Source organism: Strongylocentrotus purpuratus, unplaced genomic scaffold (genome assembly GCF_000002235.5).
Source record: "Strongylocentrotus purpuratus isolate Spur 01 unplaced genomic scaffold, Spur_5.0 spur5_contig_836, whole genome shotgun sequence".
Classification (NCBI taxonomy): Eukaryota; Metazoa; Echinodermata; class Echinoidea; order Camarodonta; family Strongylocentrotidae; genus Strongylocentrotus; species Strongylocentrotus purpuratus.
The window spans coordinates 1046397-1059594 of record NW_022145542.1 but is presented as its reverse complement, the minus strand read 5'-3'; positions in this window follow the sequence as shown (position 1 = coordinate 1059594).

Below are 13198 nucleotides of genomic sequence, written 5' to 3'. Positions count from 1 at the left end.
TATAGAAACACTAATGGGTAGAAAGTTAGTGAGGAAAAGATACTGGTAAGTAGCAAGTTTAATATGCTGGCAGTCTTAAAATGATTATGGTTTCATTAAGACTCAATAGGCTCAGATACCTGCACAAACTGTTACTTTTGTATGCAGATTAATTGCTTTGTTATAGAAAGTTAGGGAGAGGGAGAGAGAGAGAGAGAGAGAGAGAGAGAGAGAGAGAGAGAGAGAGAGAGAGAGAGAGAGAGGGGGGGGGGGGGGGAGGGAGAGAGAGAGAGGAAGCGGGTATGGAAAAAACCTAACATTTCAATTAACAGACTTGGATAGCTGAATAATGACACGATGTGTATAAATACAGTACAAAAGAATAATATCTCAGTAAAATTATTCAGGTACTTGCTTATTCCCACCCCTTCTCTCTTTCTCTTTCTCTCTCTCTGTCTTTGTCTCTGTCTCTGTCTCTGTCTCTGTGTCTCTCTTTCTCTCTCTCTCTCTCTCTCTCTCTCTCTCTCTCTCTCTCATTCCCCTTCTTGACAAGCTCTCCTGTGCTTAGAAACATTGTGACGAGCATTGTCTAAACCCAATGAATAATTTGAGCACAAATACATAAGTTGCTAGAAGAAAAGCAAATTTTAGTTTCCTCATCGTCATGAAAAGTTTTTCCCACAGCCCCAAATTAATGCTAGCATTATTTCTAAAAGACTCGACCAGGCATGATATGAGTCAGAGGCAGTGTTCCCCATAATGTTACCTCAAGGTTAGAGTCTAATTGAAAAATGAAACTGGTATCTCGATTACCAGACTCCAGAGTAACTCATCCACCTCCACACCCGCCAGTGATGCTATCATCCCACAGATGTTTTCCTCTCGTTTGTAACATTGTTTTTCTTCAGAGTCCCTCCTATCCATATCAATTTTTTCCCCGGATATATTTTAACAAAAGCTTTGTATCTAATCACAGAACAAACCTTAGCCCAGATGTTGAATAGTTTGTATAGCTTAATTTTGGTATTCAATAGTTATTCACATTTATTCATTACATTCTCATCCATTGTTGTGATACTTTTGTTTGTTAGTGGTACCAGACATGATTAGCCTTTACTGCTATTTTCTGGTCCCATTTATCCTTACATTGTTAATCATTTACATTTGATTGTTATATTGATGTACTTTATGTTTGGATAATAAAATTTCAAACTCAACTACAGAGAGATATTAAAGGTAAAGACCAGTATTGGAAACGCCCCAATTTCAAAAAATGAAATGGAAGCTCTTATTACCAATCATGTGAAAGAATATTTTTTGACTAATACATGATGATAAAAATTTTGCCGGGAAACCGCCTACTAATTGATATATTTGGTAAATTAGTTTAGCTACATGGTCTGTGAGAGATAAACGCACGTGTCACGCACGTGTCACGCACGTGTGCGTAGTCCCATATACATCTTTCTGTGTACAGTGCTTGTAACTTTACGAAGACTGGGCCAAATTTGTTATCATTTTGATGATTCCAGAACCTTGCAGTTCACACCAATACTTATATGCTAAATGATCAACCTTTTCTGATCGATTCCACAACGTTTCTTTCACAATGCAATCGCATGACCATTACTGGTCTTTACCTTTAAAGCAATAAATAAGACTGATTTAGAACTTCATAGTAAAAGATGGAAGCTGCTCTTACATTTTACAAAGGTGATAAATGGAATTAATTTTTGTTACAAAATAAGTATTTCAGATAAATTTCTATTGTTCTCTTGACCAAACTTGCATGAAACTATGATGAGATGTAACATTATTCCACTAAATACAGAAGCATTCTTAGCATATTCATGTATTAGTGGGTCTGATACATTTAGACAAGACAGACTAGCGTAAAACGGGCCAGCTAACTGATTATTCTTCTGCTTGGGAAGTTTGTCAAGGATAATTTGGTAGAGGGATCTTCATTTATTTCACTCCAGTTGGTTCAGTGACGTAGATGAGAGATACATTTGTCACAGAGTGGAGGGATGCTACAAGGAAGCTTGTTGGAAAGGTTTAAGTTAAGTCGGGAGTGTCCTACATTTCCATGCATCTCCGAACATTAAACCTAAGTAACATGAAGTGAGGGATGACTAATTGTACTTATCGTTGGTGTCTGAAACCTCAGCTGTTTATACCAATGGACAATTACAAAAATGCATGAACATTATGGGAGGGGGGGGGGGGGGAGCTGATAATGGTGTGTATTTTTTTGTTAAAGTTTTTAGTGCATTTTGTCAAACAGACAATTTTTTCTTCATATTTTGGGCAGATAAAAAGTATACCGGTACATCAATTTTTATTTTCCTAAAACAACCAACAAAGTTTTTACCTTCCAGATATAATGTACAACCCCCACACCAATGCTATTATATATTGACAAATGAAAATTTGCAGTCAAGTTTAATGCCATAAAGAGAAACTCTTATCATTCTAAAATTAAATGCCAAATGACAGCTTTCTAAGTTAAATTACATCCTGTTATCAAATAACGTTGTAAAATCTATGCTAATGTTGTTTTCTTAATAATACAGGAATCTCTTCCAGCGTATGCTTAAGTTAGGAGAATAATGGCGGCATTCCAAAATGTCAGCTATATACATGTAGATTTACTCTGAGGTTATTGCTAAAATGACTTTGGGGGTTATTTGACTAAACAATATCCCGGCTTCCACTGTCATTTGATGCTCCATTTAGCGCAGTTATTACCTATCCTTCATTTCACTGACGAGGGCATCTAGCCTACAGACATATTATGTGAGGAAGTGATTTAAAAGAAGACGATGCAAGAGGAGGAGATCTGTAAGGCAAATTCCTGACTACATCAATGTGTCCACATTAATGTTATATTTATAAATCATTCAACCTGAAAATTGAATCAATAATTGTGATATGAATTATATCTACCTGAGTGACCCTTTTAGGTGAATCCAAGACCCCATGCTTCTTTATGTTAATGATTTGGTGGATAATTGGTATTAGACTTCCTTGGTGATATTAAGCATTACTAGAAGCATTATATCATGAAGAAACATTTCATAATCACTTAAAGATAACAATGATGATGATCATGATTTGATAATTTGCAAGCAAGTAACGCATCCCTATTAAATTTTAATAGAAGTACAAATACCTAGGTGTAAAAAGGGAGTATCATGTCAAATGAAATTTAAATGCAGTATTGATAATTCTACAGAAGGTGTATTTCACTTTTCATTAAACTAAAAAAATCTAAATATTTCTAACTAGAGAAGTCAGAGTAATTTTGTAAACCAATCTAGATACTAATCTCACAAAATGCTTTGCATTGGTCTGACGTCCTCCTAACATCAAGCCAACAATATGCCCGTCATCATCAGCTCGAGATTGCCAAATAGCCCGCTATTTCTGATTTGAGAAATAATCCTGAACATGGGTGTCGATCTGTAACTGATACCTATTCATCAGGGGGGGATGATCTATTCATTCATCCCCCCTGATGAATAGGTATTACGTAAGGATCGACACCCATGATCCTGAAGTTACAAATCGGGTCTTCATCAGCTCGAGACTCGACCTCGAAACTCAAAACTCAAGCTCAAGCTCAAGATATTTTGCTCAGCGTTTGCGCTTAGTGCAAGTCTTCGGGCTGATGAAGACGCACCGGACAAATACCGGGATATTTTGCAAACTAGCCCAAGATATCTTGGGATGATTATCTTGACCAAATATCCCGCTTATTGCAACTTCGGGCTGATGAAGATGCAAATTAACTGGATAATTTGGGATCAGGATATTTGGCAATCTCGAGTTGATGAAGACAGACCTATGTCCTTGCTTCTTATCTATGGATTACAAAGTGGGACGACAACAAACATGTTGATCTTTGTTAATAACCATCTCATCCAAAAAGAAAGAGAGAAAAACTAAAGAATATCATTTATCTGTCGGTATAAAAAAGAAAGACCTGGATTCTATTTTGTAATGAAAAGATTACATGATTCCTCAACAAGAGGCAATGGGATTTACTTCCCAAGCACACAAATATATTCTGGTGAGCCCCAAGCTTTCTCTTTTCAAGCCTAATGTCTATTCTTGTTTTATTTCTTTGATTGATTTTGAGGAACATAAATTGAAACCTGATGACAGAATACACAGAGTCCATGTGGCCTGTTTTGTCAGATGAGGAAAAATATTACAGTCCTGTTGAAATCTCATTTTGGAGTGTTCTAGAAAACAAATTGGCAGACAAGAGTTTTTATTAAAAGATAATCTGACCTTTATAAAATAAGGATTCTTGGTATATCTCTGTGATAAAGAGGTTATGAGTTTGCAGTACACATTGACATTATACACCAATTTGGAAGAGGAATCAAATACCAAAGATGTAGCGTTCACTCTGCTTGACAAAAATATACCATCAAAATGAAATTGCAAAGGCGGATGATCGTATTTCCATGAAATGTTGTTATCACGCAAAATTGGTTTTGTGAACTTGCTAAATATAGAGATGAAACTTGATATGAATACAAAACATGGCAGAACAAAGCAATAACATAAAAGCAATATGGTGCGACCTTCAAATACATCATGAGTTCAGAATATGGAAATGTGAGCCTCCTTTTTCCGCGATATGACAGAGAATGTAATGAGGTATAATCCCTTGAGACTGTGGCAAATTGCCTTGGGAATACCTTTACTATACATGCGTGTGAGTGGACGGGCATTCATGTAATGAATAAGCCGATAGCTAGCTCCAACAAAATACAGTAGAGAATGTATAATTTCATCCATATTATTGAATTATTGATGAAGGGGGGTGCAGGGATAGGATCAGTGTGTTTCCTCATGTGCAGGGTATAGGCACATTGCCTTCTCAAAAATGCGAGGCACACATATGGCTGGCCCTTATCATGTTACACTGTGAAGGTGCTCAACATACTTAACGCTATTGCTAATCAAATATACAAATGGAATCAGCGCATTCAGGCCGTAAGGTGTCTCCCTTCTAAAAATCGAATTAGATGTGTCACTTAAACGTTGTGATGCAGGTAGGAAAGATATAGACTTGAATTATTAATGAGATGAAGGAAGACCTTGATGCAAGCAGAAGTGGCAGGAAACAGAAAAGAAAATTTACAGGAAAAGAGAAACTGAATTGATGATGAAGTAAAATAAGTGATGTACATCTAATACAGAAGAGAAACATATATACCGGTAGTCAGCCTTATTTTGAACCGACAAATCTGCACAGTAATATATATGACGGATTTGTCTGCATTATTATAACGCTAGTGAGGAATGAATAAGATGAGAGCATGAATGAGAAAATAAACCATAGAATGTTTTACATAAATGGAAGATGTACAAGAAAGAAGGCAGCAAAGAGCAACTCCACTATGCCTCTTTGAAAACTGACGGTGGCTGAGAGCTAGCTATTCGATATTACTTTGTAGAGATTCATATGAAAATCCTATCAAATACAATCATGTTAAAACCTTTTTGCGTGCATTTACTTGCAAACACAGAGGAAGGTAAGTGAGAGGGAGAGAGAAAAATAATGAATGTTCTCTTGTTGACCAGAACACCATTATCAGCAACTTTGCTTAATGTCTTTTCCATGTCCGCAGACATGTGGCTTGTAGCTTACTAAATAGAGTCTATCCTTAGAGGAGAACTCAAACCTACAATAAGTCAATTTCAAGAAATAGTATTTTAAAAAAATAAGGGAAATACATCAAAACAGGTTTGAAGGAAATGAGAAAAACTTTTATTTAGGAAAGTTATGATTTTCTTATGATGCGAATATCAACATCTAAAGGAGACACAATGTAAACTCTGCCATAAGACTGTGATGGTAGTCTCTCAATATTCCTCAAATGTTTTATACATCTTCGGTCTGGATTTGTATCAACCACAATATTAATTGACTCTGAAATTATTAATAATAATTAAGTTGTTATTGTTGTTGTCTGCCTCCATCACTTCTGTTTTTGCTATCAATACATGAAGGCATTGGATGATGGTTTATTTGTTGAGGAGCAGCAAACAGTTCCAATCACTGTTACAGGTGGTGATGTGGACACGAGGAAGATAAATACACTTGCTCTAGATTCAGATGGAAGACGCCTTTTAGACAAATTAAAAATGTTGGATGATGACTGTACTCAGACGATGGTCTCGTTCCACACACGCCCCGCACTCATTACAACAGACGACAAAGTGATCGAACAACTCACATGTTTCTTAAAACACATGCTTTGATACATTACTGCTACCGTGATAATTCTTTGAAAACAGCCGAAATTGTTCTTTGCCAAGTTTCATGTCACAATAACATAATATTACGAATCTGACCTTCTCCATGGAGATATTCTAAGGGTATCTCAAAGTATTACACAGACTTCAGAAATGCATCATGCATTTTGTCAGCAATTATATTATGCATGAACATGTTTCTTTATTTCTTTATTTCTAAAGTTATCAAAATGACCCATTCACAATAAAAATTAACAAAATACAAATGGAATCATGATGATTGTTATATTGTAAACATAGTCTTCCTTCGACCTCCTGCAATATGCAACCAGCATCTATCCGCACTAGGGGGTGTTTCACAAAGACAAAAATCGACTTTAAGTTGGACTTACCAGTAACTATGGCAGGCCTTTCATGCCACTGGTTGCTGTCACCATTGGTCTCTCAATTTTGATATTTAGATAATATTTTTTCTTTCAATAATAAAAACTATCAAAAAAGGTAAATTACTCTCTTAAAAAAAAGAGAGTGAATTTTCACTCTATTTTCACTTTCTTGGGAGTGACGTCCGTGATCACTTGTTTAGGAGTGAAAATCGATTGATTTTAGAGTGCTCTCTAAGAAGAAAAGAGTGAATGTTCACTCTATTTTCACTACATTTTCACTCTCCAGAGGAGTGACGTCCGTGATCACTCGATTTTTTTTTAGAGAGTATGTGAGTTTGTGACCATGATTCGTACGTCCCTTCAGAAACCAATGCCAGAAGTGGTTAGAGAAACTAGTGGCATGAATGGCCTGCCATAGTTAAGTCCAACATAAATTTGATCTTATATAGTCTTTGTGAAACATGCACCCTCCTGGTATCAAGCTTAGAAGTCAGATGTGAGAGAGAGAAACACAGTTGGTGCCTGTCAAACTTTGCCTTCTTCTAAGTTCTATTTTCATGTCCAACATTCCAAAATACCGAGCACCAGCTGAGAAACTACAGCTTTGTCTTGCACAACATAGCAATATTTTCATACTCACATACGTCACATTAGGTAGGATGAAGCAGAAGTGAAAGTTAAATAATGTCTGCCCTGTAGGTATCATTGCAGAGCCCAAATATACTTGACGATTAAAACAATTCTAGGAATGATTTGAATTGTGACAGCTGTATTTGTATGATCTCTATGGAGGTAGACGTGCCAGTATTCCTGTCTCGTTGGCATTATTTATTATTAAATACTTAACAATCAATAGAACCCATATGTAATAAATATATAATACATGTAGATTAATGTAAGCATGGAACCTCTAAGATAAATACAAATTTTGATTTTGATATTTGTAGACTAAAAAATAAAGTTTTGAAGGTTACATCTATCTCAGAATAGGATAATAAAAAAAGTCTGAAAATTTCCTTTTAAAGAAAGTTAACTTTTTTTTTTTTTTTCATACATAAGAATGAGAACATTGAAAGAGACACATTGGAAGTACATTACATTTCGACTAGTCCCGCTTGTTTCCTAAGGCTTACACACAGTACAATTAAAGATAAAGTTGAGTTTTGGTCATGCAATTGCATTGTGAAAGAAACGATGTGGAATCGATCAGAAAAGGTTGATCATCTAGCACATTGGTGTGTACTGCAAGGTTCTGGAATCATCAAAATATCAGGAAATTTGGCCCAAACTTAGTAAAATTACAAGCACTGTACACAGAAATATGTATATGGGACTACCCGAACATGAGGCATAAATATCTTTCCCGATTTTTTATGTTGTTACATGCCATATTTAGAATATGAAAGCATATGAAGAGCCATGCTTTTCAGGGAACATTTTTTATCTGATGTTCTTCCACACTTGCATAGCAATGATAACACTCACAAATGATTTTTCACCTCTTCCCAGAACTCAACCTTCTCTTTAACTTTCAGATGTTTTTACTTGTATGGACTATCCCTCCTTTCTCAAGTGCAAAATCCCATGTACATAAATGATGCCCAGTGCAGTCCCATCTCAAGTATACCCTGGTAGAATCACATTACACAAGGTATAGAGACAGATGTAAAGGAAACAATATCCTTTACAGAAAGATTGACTTTGACACCAACCCATGTTTTAAGGACCTTGATTCTGTTTGCATCGCACACAAAACAAAACTCACAAATAGAATGACCTGTCACAACTTATTTGTCTGTTCATTTATTAAATCAAGTCTCTTTCTTTAGATACCAGAGTTCTCTTCATTCTAGCTTTGACCTAGAAAATCAAGAAAAATACAACATTAGGCCTGCTCTTCTGTTCATGTCCTCTGAGCAGACATGGAAGTTTAGACATAAAAGTTTGAAAGAGCTTTTGAAGATGGTGAAATGACACAACATGAAGTAAGAAAATTCATAATTAGTAAAAAAGGGCTGTGAGAAATTCATTGGGACAGCAAATGGCTTTTATGTCGGAGGTAATCAAGCTTTTATATCTAAATTAATTTACCTAGCGCTTCCTTTTCAATTTTCATCAGTCTGAAAGAATCGCAGAGAGAGAGAGGGGGAGAGAGAGAGGGAGGGAGGGAGAGAGAGAGAGAGAGAGGGGGGGGGGGGGGGGGAGAGAGAGAGAGAGAGAGAGGGGGGGGGGGGGGGGAGAGAGAGAGGGGAGAGAGAGATGAGACAGGGTGCTCAAGAAACAACCAGTAGATTAAACGTGAAACTGAGTAAAATATAAACAATTCTCTTGTATAAAGTGAAGGGGACTTGAACGGTATCTAACTTCAATTTTCAAACAGCAAATCAAGAGGACTTCAGGTTTGCACCCCAATGACTATCACAAAGATCTTCCAATCAAATCTACAAAATGGTTTTGTTTTGACCCACATCCACTTTATTTACAGAATAGGCACCTGGGATCCAAAACTCTGATAACATTTTTTAGCTCTAAATATATCTACCGGTAAGCAGAAATATAATACAACCGGTTTCATTTTATTTATCATTCCTGTGATCTCAATCACGGCATGGTCTTGCAAACACTCCCATATATGTCACCTGGGAATCCTCCGCAAAATAGCGAAACTGAATGGTTTCAGACGAGATATGAACCCTGATGTGCAAACCAGGTCGCTTCTTTACATCTGCCTGATCTTCTGCTTCCTTCATCCTTCTCCATCATCCTCTTTTTCTCTTCTTCCTCTCCTCTTCCATCACCACAACCTTCTCCTCCTCCTCCTCGGCATAGCTATGGATTTATGCTTGGTGATAGATCTGCAGTTTCCCATGCAGATAGTATTTCACATCTATCATCAGACCTTAAAATGGAACTCAAAATGAATGACAAACCCAACAGGGTGTCTCTAAGATTCAATATTTCTGCAACAAAATTTGAAACCTTTGTTGGATTTGATTTCTAAAAGTGCCCTTTTTTTTGGGGGGGGGGTTGTTTTTTCTATGATATAGACTACATAACTTTCTTGAAGTCTTGGCATAAATACCGTAAATCTCTGTGTATAAGGCGCACTTTTTTGCCACCGAAAAAATTTGAAAGTCGGGGGTGCGTCTTATACACAGGTACAGAATTTTTTTTTTTTTTTTTTTTTTTGTGTTTAGTTTCGATTTATGGCGCTATGCCTGGCAATGTCTCCTAGCTCAGTAATCAGTGTGTTGACTCACCACTTGGAAACTATAAGAACACTCAAATTTGTCTGTCATCTTGGTTTGAAAGTAATCTTTCTAATAGATCTCAATATGTAGTTTATAATAATAATTCCTCAATTTTTTTTCTATAACAAATGGTGTACCACAAGGTTCTATCCTAGGTACTCCATTGTCAGAAATTTAGAGGATGCTATTCATATCATGCATGACTATTGATGTTTGGCATAGAACACAGTGCTTTTGCTAGGTGATGTGAGGAGGCTGGTGTGGGACACTTGGTATCATGAAGCTTTAGACTGTTGTTACTATTATTTGTGACAAGTTCACAACTTCAACTGCACCTCGATGTAAAATGAAGGTCCTTCCCCACGTGGGTTTTCGGCAACAAAACAACAACAACAAAACAAAAAATAATTTTTTTTTTTTTTTTGCCCCCAAAATAGGGCTGCGCCTTATACACAGGTGCGCCTTATACACGCAGATTTACGGTATAAGGAAATTATCAAATTTAAAAAAGGAAAAGGTAAGATCTCAACTAGGAACCATTTATTTTGTGCTAGATGTACAATAAAACTCCATTTACTTTGTATCCATTATAAAACAGGGGAATCGATTTAAGATTTCAAAATATAAGACAAGAAATTTCAGTTAAAGGCTGTGACATTTGACATGTGCATGAAGGAAGCACATGACATGAAGCCGAACCCTGTGGGTAATATGACGAACTCATACAGACTGACGATGAGGCGATCATATTTGAGAAGCGGTCTCCTATTGATTTACTCTCTTTTGAAGTCCTTTAGAAGGAGTGTTTGGATTGGGATGTGGTGTAGACGTTTGTGTGTTCAAAGAGGTGAAGTTCACTCATAGAACGGCACTCCAAAGTACCTCATTATAAAGGAAGGGCTATTTATTCAAGGAAATTATTCTTAGAATGGGCCTGGCGATGTAAGAAATGGGATGTTTAATTTCAGAATTCATTTCATTCATGACTCGATTAGGATGGATTTTCAAAGAAATAGGACTCAAGATACTGCACCACAAATTTCATAAAAGGACTTTGGTGACATATCGAGCAGTACGATGCATTCATATAATGTAATCGTTAAGCTCAGTATCTATTACGAAAGAGATCTCGCTCTGCAATGCAGTCTGCGGTTTTGAAGTGCAAACTGGAAGACAGTGGTAGCTTCACTTGAAAGCTAACCACATCAGCACACTACGCCAACACCATCCTTTTCGCAAGAGTCTGGATGAATCTATAAGGGTCGGTTTGGACCGCTAAATCATTTATCGAGGATGCGGTGAGAAAGAGGTAGGCCTATAGGACAAAGGGTAGCATAGGCTAAAGAAAAGATGGAAGCTTTCATCATTATAATTTGAAAGTGATATATACAAAGTGAATAGTTAACACTTTCACAAACATATTATTGAATGATGATTAAAAGAAAAGGCACAGTAACTGAAACAGAATTGGGAAGTACAGGGAGATTGGTTTAAATGTGTGGTTATTGTAATTTTTATAGCTCATGATGCTGGTTAACATTTTGGCACCAAATTAGTTATAGATCCATCTTACACCACTTTTTTTTTGTGACACAAAGAAAACCATACCCTACTGGATTGAACCAAGATTGAACCATGATTGAACCATTCATTCATGTTTCCTTAATCCTTTAAACCCTCCCAATCCTCCTAATATAAGTATGATAAAGATGAAAATTGAGATTAAGCCAGTAAGGGGATTGACCTCCATCACAGCTCACATCCAGACAATAGTTATTTACGAGACAGCTCCAGACAATTGAGATTTATGATCATTAACCACAGTTATGGATGATTGTTGATATAAGCCACTATCATTAAAAACTTTTCTATAGGGTAGGACACAAAAGGTCATTATTCACAGGGTTAGATTTCTAGCATCTAAAGGAAGAATACATGCTTCGGAATACAAGAAGAGGTGAAATTAATTTCAATTCCTGTTACAAGTCAGTTCCTGACATGACATAATTATAGCAATTTTCAGCTCTTTTCACCCCCTATGAACTAATGATGCAGAAGAAAATTGTCATCCACATCGGTATGAAGTATGAACACAGCACTAGACCTGATACCTAGATCTATGTCAACTAACAAGTCCCTGATCTATCCCTTTAATCTTCGGCTATGCTCAGTGATATATTTAGCTTGAAATGAAGACAGACAGACAAGAGTCCGAAGAGAGTCGTAATGAAAGAACATTCCTCTCCCGACCTTTGTACAAACTGGTAAACAAACAAGCTTTAATGGGAACACTAATAAGTGGGCATTAGACCCTGTTTGTGATTTTAATTAGTTCTTAATCATGCACTGTCAGTATCAGGTATCAAACAGCCGCCAAGAGAGGCAGAGAAATCAATGGAGAACCACTAATGGATCCCGATGCTATGATGATGATAATGTCTTCTGGAGTCGATTCACATGTACATGGAATATGATCGAGAACAAACACTTTAAGTATGAGCCACTCAGCAAGTCATGCTCACAGCATGTTTGTTAATAATCATTTTCACACATGTTAGAACATTGAGAGAGAGAGAGAGAGAGAGAGAGAGAGAAGGGGAGAAAGTGAATGAGAGAGAGAGAGATAGAAAAAAAAGAGAAAAATAGAAAGAGAGAGATCGAGAGAGAGAAAATTAAAAGAGAGAGAGAGAGAGAGAGAGAGAGAGAGAGAGAGAGAGAGAGTGAAATTGCATTAAAATGCATTAATGAATTCTATTGTTAAAGTAGTAAATAAATTCCTTGCTCAAGGTAACTTTTAATGACACATTTCACATGTATTCTCAAGACTCTTTCATTAATCCTCATCTCGGCTGGGTGGAAAGGAATAAGAAAAGAATAATAACTACCCATGCTAAATTATGCAAACCACGACTCACGCCTCTGGCTGGAATCTACCACTCTCTTATGAACAAATATGAATGTTTATCTGTGAAATGTGTGGTGCCATGAATTATACCCCTCCCGTGATTGTGACCTCCTTTATATGCAGGTTACTAAATTGGCAAGACATGTCACAATACAAATTTAAGAATGTGTTACATTCCAAGTTTGACTTGTTTTTTTCTCTGCATGAAATGAAACTTTCTTTAAATTCTGACAAGGAAAACTCTTTAGTCTTCACATGGTAGCGCAATGTGAGCATCTTTTTAATTCATGTTTTCTTGCAAGATCCTGACAAATCAAGAAATCATTTCAAAGCGTGTTTCAAAATTCTTATGTTTAAAAAAACACTGGGAGAAAACAAAGACATGTATGTGATATAAC